We start from the raw sequence: 10908 nt of genomic DNA, 5'->3' as shown, positions 1-10908 counted from the left end.
GATTCCAGGCCCAATAGCACCAGAAATGTTACCGTAATCAATTGCAGAAACCAAACACAGAGATGGAGGCAGATCTTCAGGAAGTAAAAAGGTTCTTTATTCATACCGATCGGGTCTCAGATGAACTCCTGTTCAAAAAATGTCTGAGAGCTAGAGAACAAATTGCAGAAGCTTTTGTTAACAGCATATCTCCTCCCACATATAGCTCCACACATAACTTTAACCAATCAGTGAACAAGATATTCAGGATCACCTTTTATGGGCAGACCACATGGTTCATCTGAGACAAAGGAATGTGCTCTCCACTTCCGCACATGCTCAGTACACTGATGACTCATGCAACTTGTGTTTAATCAGATACTAATTAGCATATGCCATGTGGAGATTTCGGCCTACTAAATTTTGACCATGCTGGAATCCCATCACACTATTCCTATACATTATTTTGTGTTTAGCTACATCTGCTGAGTACAACGATACCCCCATTGTATGTCTTTGGCACTATTTCGTGAAGCTACAGTGCCATATAGGAGACCTATCCATTTCAGTATTTACTGTAGAGACGGATTTAATGGGCCTATGTTTCAATTTGGGGTATTATAGCAGTTTGACTGGCCTACCATTTGTAAAAATTTTACACTCCAGGGTATCTCATATGGTGCATGTTGTGCCTTAACATGCACCCTGCCCCCTTTTTTCACCAATATATGTAAAAGTTTGTGGTAAAAAATAATTTTTGCCATTTTTTACATACGGATTACATTTTTGCTGGGCATTTTGTATATTTGATATGTGCTACTAAGTTCAAAGCCCCAAAATTATCCTCCGCTAAGTCTTCTGAGTAAAATGATACCCCCATTGCATGTCTTTGGCACTATTTCGTAAAGCTACAGTGCCATATAGGAGATCTGTCCATTTCAGTATTGTAATGGAACCGCTGGCACCCCGACCGGGTACCCTCCGCTGACGGATGCTCCTAGTGCTTTCTGAGGTCTCCAAGCACTCCACCAGACACCATAACTACTGTAGACTCCCACGAACCGCCGCAGCTTGGTTGGGGTCTCGCCACGCTACCCACTCTGGACCCAAGACCAGGGTCTAGCTTCCAGTAGATGGACCTCTCCGAATTCCAGAGAGCAGGAACAGGAACAAGCTCAGCGATAATACCCTGGGGAGTATAGTGATTATAGCAAGAGTGTAGTTCTCCAATCCCCCAAACATGAGCCGAAACTTCATGAAGGTACAAGATGATCTGAGGTGCTAGCACACCCAGTCTGCTTTTATTTCCATCTTACACATATAAGACCGCCCACAGGGAGGGACAAAACAACCAATAGCATAATGGTTACAACCCCCAGGTTTCCTCCCCTCAGATAAACATATAACATAATTATAGCATACAGTAAAAATACAGTTTTCACACATACACTGTAACTTTAAAACTATACATTCAATTTCCATAAAAAATAATAAAATATTTGGAATCAGCACACTTTAAACATAAACACTTCCAAAAATCAGCCAAATCCCCCCAGTGGATCAAATGTTAGCTGGAGGTCCCTTTATGACCGACCGCAAGCACAATTTCCTGCCCAAAACAGTTCCATAGATTTGGGCTGTGCGGTCGGTCAATTTCATGCCGAAAAACGCCATTTCGAACGGGACTTAGTCTCTGGAGCTGAAAAACTAAGTGTAGGAGAAGGTAAGGGTCAGCGGTGTTCGGTAAAATGTGTAGCCGATTTCAGTTCCACAGAATCTTTAGCATACACCGCTGACCGCGTTCGACTGAACAAAGATGGCCGCCGCCACGTGCAATTAACCGGCAGTAACCTCACAGCCTGGGAGGTAAATTGCTGCACACTTTAACTTCTGGGTGGTCCGCCTGTGTGGTACTTGGTTCAGTAAGCCCTATTTACTGAACCAAGTGGGGGAAAGCCAGGAACAAGTTATTTTACAGGTCTGGGGACATAGTCTTAAAGGGGCATCGTTCACCAAAGTTACAAGATGTCCCCAGACGGTTCTTAAAGGGCCATACACACCCAATAAAAGTTAATACTTTTCAGGGGCCATAGTCTTAAAGGGTATTGTTACCCAAAGTCTCAATATGTCCCCAGACAGTTCTTAAAGGGCCAGCAGCAGTACAAGAAAATACCATTCACTGTGCTTAAAGGGCCAGCAGTCGCACAATATGCCCAAATATATTTCTCTAAACGTACCAATTTTCCAGGGGCCATAGTCAGCCGGTAGGAGGCGGGCAAACAGGCTTCTCCAATGCCCAGTGGCGAGGTTGGTTTCGTCACAAGTATTCACAGTAAAATTTTGAGAGACGGATTTAATGGGCTTGTAACGAACCGTTTCAGCAGACAAGGGATAAAATCCGTTTAGGCGATAATCCCCTTTTCAGAGACAGGCACAGCTACTGTAGAATCACCAAAACTCCCGAATTGGATATAAGTGAATGCACCAAACTCCCGAACTGCATACAAGGGAATATGGTAGCACTCCGAACTCCCGAACTGGAACCTCACGAATAGCTGCTAGCAGATGAACAGGAAAAGCTCCCAAGCGGCTTACACTCCTGGCAATCAGTCCCTAGCAGCATACAGTAAATCCCACCCAAGAACGAGACGAGGCTCCATGTTGAGGGTCAGGCAGTGGTCTGTTTATTGAGGGCTACCTGCCCCTGTATTTATGCAGGTCTCCCACCTGGTGGACACTCCCCTAGGGGACCAGATGGAAGACTGTAACAAAAGACAGACAAGTACCAATTACAGACATACAGAAGTAAAACATCCCCACAATGCATCCTGGCTTCCTCCCCTCTGCCCTGGATAAGTAATTCAATTATCTCCCAGGACAAAGGCAAAACTCCATTACACACGTGGGGACACAAAGACAGACTATCACTTTAAAATACTTAATGGGACAAATGGTACAGTAAATATATACATGTAACATATCCCCAGATAGCTCAGGTCTGAGTGCACATTATTAGGTGAATGGCACTCAGACCACACAAATACAGTTTAATTGCCATGGAGCCAAAGTCTTTAATTACACTAATATGCTCCAAGGCTGGGTTAAAACATTCCTCCAACATAAAATACCGAATTTACATGCATTCGTTAAATCCGTACGAATTAGAACCAGGGGCTGAAGGTTCAGCGGTGCCTGCACGTAAAAGTGTCCGGGTTTGGTGCAGGAAAGCCGGGCAGAAAAGCGCTGGCTGCCTGGGGAGCTCCAGAACACCGCCATCGTGTGGCAGCTAAGTGTAACCGCGACCACCCAATAACAATCAATTAAGCTTTGGTTAACCGCAGCTACTGGGTGGTCAATTGCCGGCACACGCTCGTTAAGCCGCGGTTAACCGCGGCTTCAGGGAGGTAAATGGAGGGCGCACTCCAGCTTCTGGGTGGCCAATTAAGGTCGCCGGCCGGCTTCCCACGGCTCTGGGGAGGCTTAAAAGAAGCTGTTTGTTCGGTAGATAGAATCTACCGAACGGCTGTGCAGAAAGGGAGAAATAAATCCATCTGCACAGTAAAATTAACCCTTTAGCTGCCGGTCCATAGTCCAAAGGCAGCAGGCGGCCAACCAGGCTCCTCCAATGCAATGTGGCGAGATTGGTCTCGTCACAGGGCTTATGTTTCTATTTGAGGCATTACCAAAAGTAGACACCCCAAGGTATTTCAAAAGGCATATTTTAAACCTTAGCGTTGGATAATTTTTTTGTTAGTTTGTACCAAGTCTAGTTGCAATTAGCATTTCTTTCTGCCTTTTTGACACACTTGGAGATGTTACGGTATATTTTGCAATCCTTATGTGTGCTACGGCAGTTTAACACCTAATATGTTGCTCAGCTATGTCGTCTTAGTACAACAATACCCTCATGTGTACCTTTTTCAGGGATAAGTGGATGTTGAAGGGGCACATTTAAGACACACCAATTTCATATTTTTCAAAAGCGGATGCAGAGCCTAAGTCCCATTTTAGCAGCTCATGATTGCAAATTACCTCTCAAAGGAGACATCTATTTTTAAATATAAGCAGCTCATCAATTCAAATTATGAACAAGGGCATAGTATTTACTGTGAAAGGGCATGATTTTATCAGGGGGTAGTACCCAGTCATCTGCGTCCCGGGCAAAGCTGTCTTGGATTCCAGAACCAAAACACAGACAAACCACAAAGAGAGAGAACAGAGAGAGAGAAACTTGTAATACCGGTCCTTAGAATGGCTGGGCTAAACAAGCACAGAATAATCAACGTACAAGCCGAGGTCAAAGGAGTAAAGAGAAACGGAACAACGATAGGACAAGCCAAGGTCAAGGATCAGAGAAGACAGGATAAATGGGAGACAAAGCCAAGAACAATCAGACAGAGTAAATGCGCTATAAGGCTATCAAAAGACCACAACAGGGCAATTCATTTTTTATAACCCCTAACTTAACACTAAACCCCCCAACGTCCCACTAACTACCACCTTCCACCCCCCACCCCAATTTACTAAATCACCAAAATAATAATAATAGTCAGTCAGCGGTCAGAATTTTAGAAGCCTCCTTGGCCTGAACTTCCTTAGCATCTTTAACTTACAATAACTAACAATATATAAATTATATACATATTGATACCCACACATGACTAAAATCACACCCGAAAACCGGTCTACTTATTCGGCCTGGGTGTGGAAAATCTTAAAACAATGGCCAATACATAATAGAAAAATAGGATATACCTAGACCTATAAAATAAAGAAAGAACACGCTCATAGGGGATTAACGTAAATTCACAAATGGCCCCTTATTTATATGTTACACTCACAAAATGGAAGTGATTTTCAGGCTCATCAATTTAGTGGATTCTCACGAATTCCTCATGGTTGGTATTGCATGTAAAAGATAAAAAATATCATAGTACAGTACTGTCATGAAGTAAAATCAGCTTTAATGGTTACACTTACAATATAAAAGGAGTAAAAAGGCCCATCAGTACAAATCTGTGTGTCCCATCAGTGTTGAATAGGAAGATACTTGCATAAATGTAGGCAGGAAAAGCAAATAAAAATAAAATAAAATTACAAATAAATGAATATCTTTAACTCTACGCGTTTCGTCTGTATTCTCAGACTTCCTCAGGAGTAGTAAGGTGCTTCAAATCTTCTGGGAGCTGTGGCTTCCTTTTAAAGACCCTCCCGCCGGTTTTCCTTTGATTCCTCCAATCAGCTGTTTTCAGACAGCTGTACTTCGTTTGCTCGTTTTTCAAGGTCCTTGTATGGAGTTCCGGAAAACGCCCGTGTAACGCACGTGCGTTCCACCAACCCGGAAGTGTCTGTTTTCTTGTCGGCTATGCGGAAGTGATGCGCATAGCTGGAACGCATATGCGTTCCACTTCATCTCCATACGGTCCCCACAAGGATTTAGACGATCACAGTAATGTGGAATAAAATAAAATAACATTATGTCAGTAGCTTATTCGTAGCTTATTCATTGCACTCTTTAAACAGTGCTTCCAATCTGTACCTCTTGAACATACAATCCTCAATATAGAACATTTTTGAAACATGGCATAAAGAGTAAAATGTATATATACATCATTCTTATAATCTTAAAGACCCAAACATATATTGATTTCACATTGATAGTGTAATATATTATACATCATTGAAGAGATAGATGTGACAAATGTGACAAAAAGGAGAGTGAGGAAGGGAGAGCAGAGGGAGAGATTCTGGAGTCACTATACTTTTACACAAAAAAAGATAATAAAACATGAATAAAAAATTAATAAAAATCAATTAGAAATATTAATCATTTATAAAAAACAGATTAAATCAAAATCTACATTCAACCCTAATGGTTGGAGTGTTTTAAGTCTGTGTATCCAGAATCCCTCCCTTTGTCTAAGTTTGATGGTAATGTCCCCTCCTCTTACATCTAAATTCACCTGTTCAATAATTATCCAAGATAGACCATGAGTTTTGAACCTAGGACATTGATTACAGTGTGTGGGGTCTGAATGGTTCTGGACCCCTTTTTTTATATTATTCAAATGCTCTAAAAAGCGTATTTTTGCTTTTCTTCCTGTTCTCCCCACATACTGTGCCCCACAACCACACGTAAGTAAATATACTACGTTAGTGGAAAGACATGTGACACCTCCTTTGATTTTGAATTCCTCTCCAGTTGTTGTACTATTAAAACCATGAGTATGACGTGGTATAGATCTACAGGCTTTACATTTTCCGCAGGTGTAAAAACCCTTTCTACCATCTCTAATCCCCGTTCTGTTGGATGGTTGGAACAGACTGGGTGTAAGATATGTTGAAAGGCTTCTCCCTTTTCTATAGATAACCTTGGGAGCATCTGGTAGTTGTCGTCCCAGGAATTCGTCATCTTGTAGAATTGACCAATGCTTTTTGAAAATTCTATTAATCGAAAAAGCTTTAGAGTTGTACTGTGTATTAAATGAAAATTCAAAAGGATTCCTTGAATTAGGCACCACTTTAGGTTTATTAATCGAAAGATCTCCTCTATTGGTGTCTCTAATCTTTTGTGCCTCTGTTTGCAACTGATCTCTCCTATAGCCCTTTTCTATAAATGTCTTAGTCAAGAAATCTGCTTGTTCTGCATATAGTTTTTCATCAGAACAGTTCCGCCTCAGTCTCGTGTATTGACTCTTTGGGACTCCTTCAAGCCATTTAGGATGGTGTTCACTGTCAGACTGGATGAAGCTGTTCATATCTGTAGGCTTAAAAAAGGTCTTTGTTTTGATTTTTGAATCTTCAATAAAGATTGTCAAATCCTAAAAATCAATGGTCATTGGATTAAAAACGGGTGTAAATACCAGTGAAAGTGTGTTATTGTTTAAGTATGAGAAAAAGCCATCTAGTTGTTCATCAGACCCTTTCCAGATTACAAGGATATCATCAATATACCGATGCCAGAGCACCAGGTTTGCCCCAAATGGACTGTCTGCCCATACAAATGCCCGTTCCCAGCAGTCCATGAAGATGTTAGCATAACTGGGGGCAAACCTGGTGCCCATTGCCGTACCCTTGATTTGCATAAAAAAAACATAATTGAACATGAAAATATTGTGTGTCAATATAAATCTAATTGCCTCAAGTAAAAAAGACCTAAAGTTAGTATCAAAGTCTGATCTCCCTCAAGATTCTTTCTCACAGCTTCCAATCCTTGATTGTGATCTATCACTGAATATAAAGAGCTTACATCTAGTGTTATCCAGATGTAGTCTTTATGCCATTCGATCGAGTCTAACTCTTGTAGTAAGTGTTTAGTGTCTTTTAAATAAGACTTAGCCGCTTGGGCATATTTTTGCGGTGAATGGTCTATAAATTGGGATAATTTGGATGTGAGGGAGTCAATCCACTTATTATCGGTCTTCTGGGTGGGTTCGTTTTGGACTTGTGTACTTTCGGAAGAAAGTAAAAGGTCAGGATTCTGGGTTGTTCTTGAAAAAGGAACTTATAGATGTTAATGTGAATTACGTTATTGGACAAAGCTTGTTCTAGTAACATTTTTAATTCATCCTTAAAAGATGTATTAGGGTTATCAATAAGCTTGATATATGTGGTATTGTCCCCTAATAATCTATAAGCCTCTCCTAAATAGAAATCTGTGGACATAACAACTATGCCGCCCCCTTTATCTGAATTTTTTATAACTATATCGTCTCTTTTTTTCAAATAATTCAGAGTTTGGATCTCTTTCTTTGTCATATTGTTACAAAACTCTTTTTTTTTGGTTAGTTTCTCTAGATCTTTTGTTACCATTTTGTTAAAGACTTCTATTTGACTACCTTTGTCGTAAGGACAAAAGGTTGATCGTGGTTTGAATTTCTTAAGGGGATCTGATTCATATTTAAGTTCCATTTTTTGTCCCAGCGGATCTTCTAGCTCTTTTTTTTTTATTTTATAATTCTTTATTTTTGTTGTGCAGGTGGGTACATAGCATAGTCATATGCCACAACAGCGTGCATTTATATTTGAACATAGGTGAAACAGTGGCATAGGGAATTTGCACATATTTTGTTTTGAAGAGCATAATGATAAGCTAGGCAGTTATGTCTGAACTATAATAAACAGTTTGCTAAGTAACTCGCTTGTTTAAATAGTAAACAGTAGAGGGTCTGACAGCTAATTCTGTCTCATAACTAAAAGGTAACATCGCTGGTATATCTAGACTGCTAAGTTTGGGTATCATAGAGTAACATTCAGTCTATGTCGTACATGCTTAGTCTAGCTTTTTTACACAAGAGTGGATTACAAATGGTAGGGATATGCTGGCAGCGGGTTTAACCCCTGGTGCGCCTCTGATTTCGTAGTGTAATTGTAGGCTCAGGTAGGCAACCAGTTATTTTAAGGAAAAATAAATAAAACCATAGAGTAATAAAGGAAATTAAAAATAGGCGCTTGTAAAAAACTTTTCAAGTCTATTACGGGTGCATTTGGAGCTGCTTGCCAGGGATGGGAGAGTCCTCCACTTATCTGTAGAGTCAGCCGATTCCCCGTTGGGGCCAGACTGAGGTTTGCCATGTGAGTCCCGCACTGGTGTCCCCTGTCTCCTTCTTGCTGGAGGCTGAGGGCGTGATGGATGCCGTTTGGGTGAGTCAGTAGGCAAGGCGCTCATACAGATAGCTTTATCACGGTTATGCTTTACATGCATAACCTCCATGGGCCCCTCTCGCCGATGCTTCCCTCCTTCTCCATCCCCATCCCGCTCGCCATGTAGTCGGAAGGCGGGTTCGTGTGCGGGCTTGTTTGGGTAGGGATGATGCTCAGCAAGGTGGTTCCGTCTGCAGACAGGAGAGGTTGCGTCGGCCATTGCGGATCGTGGCGCCGCCATTTTAGTGCCCTGGCTCGTAGCGCACTACGCTTGTTGTAGGGCGGTGTTTCTCTCCGATGGGGACCGGGATAACCCCCCCGGTCCATGGGGGGGAGAAGTGAGGCCTGCGAGGCGCATCCCAAGGCTGTCGCAGGGCGGCCAGGTTCACAAGCAGGATGGCGGCCGTCCGTCCCGCTCTCCACCCTCATAGGCCGCAGGCCCCAAAGTCCCATATCGCTCACTGGGGGCTCTGGAACTCCCGATCTCAGGGACTGTGGTGGCTCCGGCTTCTGCCTGGGTGCTTAGGACGGCCTCTGGTCACTCAGATTGCTTTGATGGTCCATTTTTGTGCCATTGGGGACCAAAGTTGTCAGGAGCCTCTCTAGCCTGCGACCGGTCAGCATGGCGGTCAGGCCCCGCCCCCCTTCTAGCTCTTTTTTAATGAAAAATATTTTTATATTGAGTTTTCTGATAAATTTTTGAAGGTCTATATAAACCTGGAATGAGTCTGGAGGGATATTGGGTGTATACTTAAGGCCCTTTTTCAATATCAAGCATTCTTGTTCAGAAAGGTGTATCTTGGAGATATTGAATATCCCCATAGATTCCTCTTTATCACGTTGTTCAATATCTATGTTTCTCTCCCTGGACTTATTCTCTTCTTTTTTCCCGGGGTGTCCTGATCTGTCAATGGAGTGAATCGATTGGCTAGGTCTATCCTGTGGGGTTTTGGGGCAAAGTACTGTGTTATCTCTTTTTTCTTTACCCTTTGGTCTTGCCCCCTCTCTAAAAAATCTCTATCTTGAAAAGTCTCTCTTTCTGAGTGTGTCTCCACCCTATTGTGCCTAGTTTCATTGTGTGTTCTCAACCTCCATTTCTGTTGCTGATTATATGTAGAGACATATCTTTCTCTTGTATTTGGAGAATGTTGTTGTGGCGAAACCAACTTCGCCACTGTGAACTGGAGAAGCCTGGTTGCTAGCCTCCTGCCCTGCGACTATAGCCCCTGGACATATTGCACTGTAAAAACTATATTTGGGCATGTAATAGTCTATATTACTGCTACTGGGCCTTTAAGGGCCATCCGTGGACCTATTGGGACTTTTGGGATACTGTACCTTTAAGACTGTGGAGCATATTACAGTAATACTGCCTTTAGTCCTTTAATATCATGTATGCATTTATGTGTTCAGTTAACCTGGGTTATATGTATGCAGCATTCATCTGATTGTTCGGTAGAGTCACTCCATTCAGTATATTGAGTGAAACTACCGAACAACCAGACCACCCAGGAATGAGTGTGCCTCCAATTACCGTTTGCAACAATGTTGCAAACGGGTAATTGGCAATCAGTGTAATGTATTCTTTGTCCTCTGGGTGGCCGCCATTCGGGAAATGAACACGTGGCGGCGGCCATCTTAAACTCCCGAACAGCGGTGTTTTGCCGTCGAGTGTCTGGAACTAAAATCGGACACTCGACTAGGCAAACACCGCTGAGACCTCCATACTTCCAGAAATTCGTATAGAAATTACCGAATGGCCCGCCGTTCGGTAGAAAGAACCCCACAAACAAGGGAATTCATTCAAACCCTCTCCAGGCTCTATAACACAGGCAATTCACCTGTTTTCATTCCCTTGTCTGTGACCGACCGCAGGGCCAAAATGCATGGAACTGTTTTCGGATACTTTACCCATGCGGTCGGTCAAATCTTTGGAACCCTATATCTCCCGAACCGTTTATCCGAATGAACTGATTTTTGGATATGTTGTCCCCCTGAATAAGGGCTATCCAGTGATGCTGGATTTAAAGGTGTACCCCCTGTTTTTGGGGTACATCCAGAACTTGGTTAAAAATGTGTACTGTATAATTGGGTTTACTGATATCTGAGGGGAGGGGATGTGTGGGCTGAACCATGTATGTGATTGGTTATTTTATGCCTCCCCCTGGGTGTGGCCTGTAAGTGTACAAGTGTAATAAAAGCCAGGCTGGATGAACCAGTCCAGAGTTCCTGTTTAACCCTCAAAATGAAGTGTCGTCTCGTTCTTGGGGGGAATTGGATTGTATG

Source organism: Pelobates fuscus, chromosome 9 (assembly GCF_036172605.1).
Source record: "Pelobates fuscus isolate aPelFus1 chromosome 9, aPelFus1.pri, whole genome shotgun sequence".
NCBI lineage: Eukaryota > Metazoa > Chordata > Amphibia > Anura > Pelobatidae > Pelobates > Pelobates fuscus.
This window is presented reverse-complemented; position numbering follows the sequence as displayed.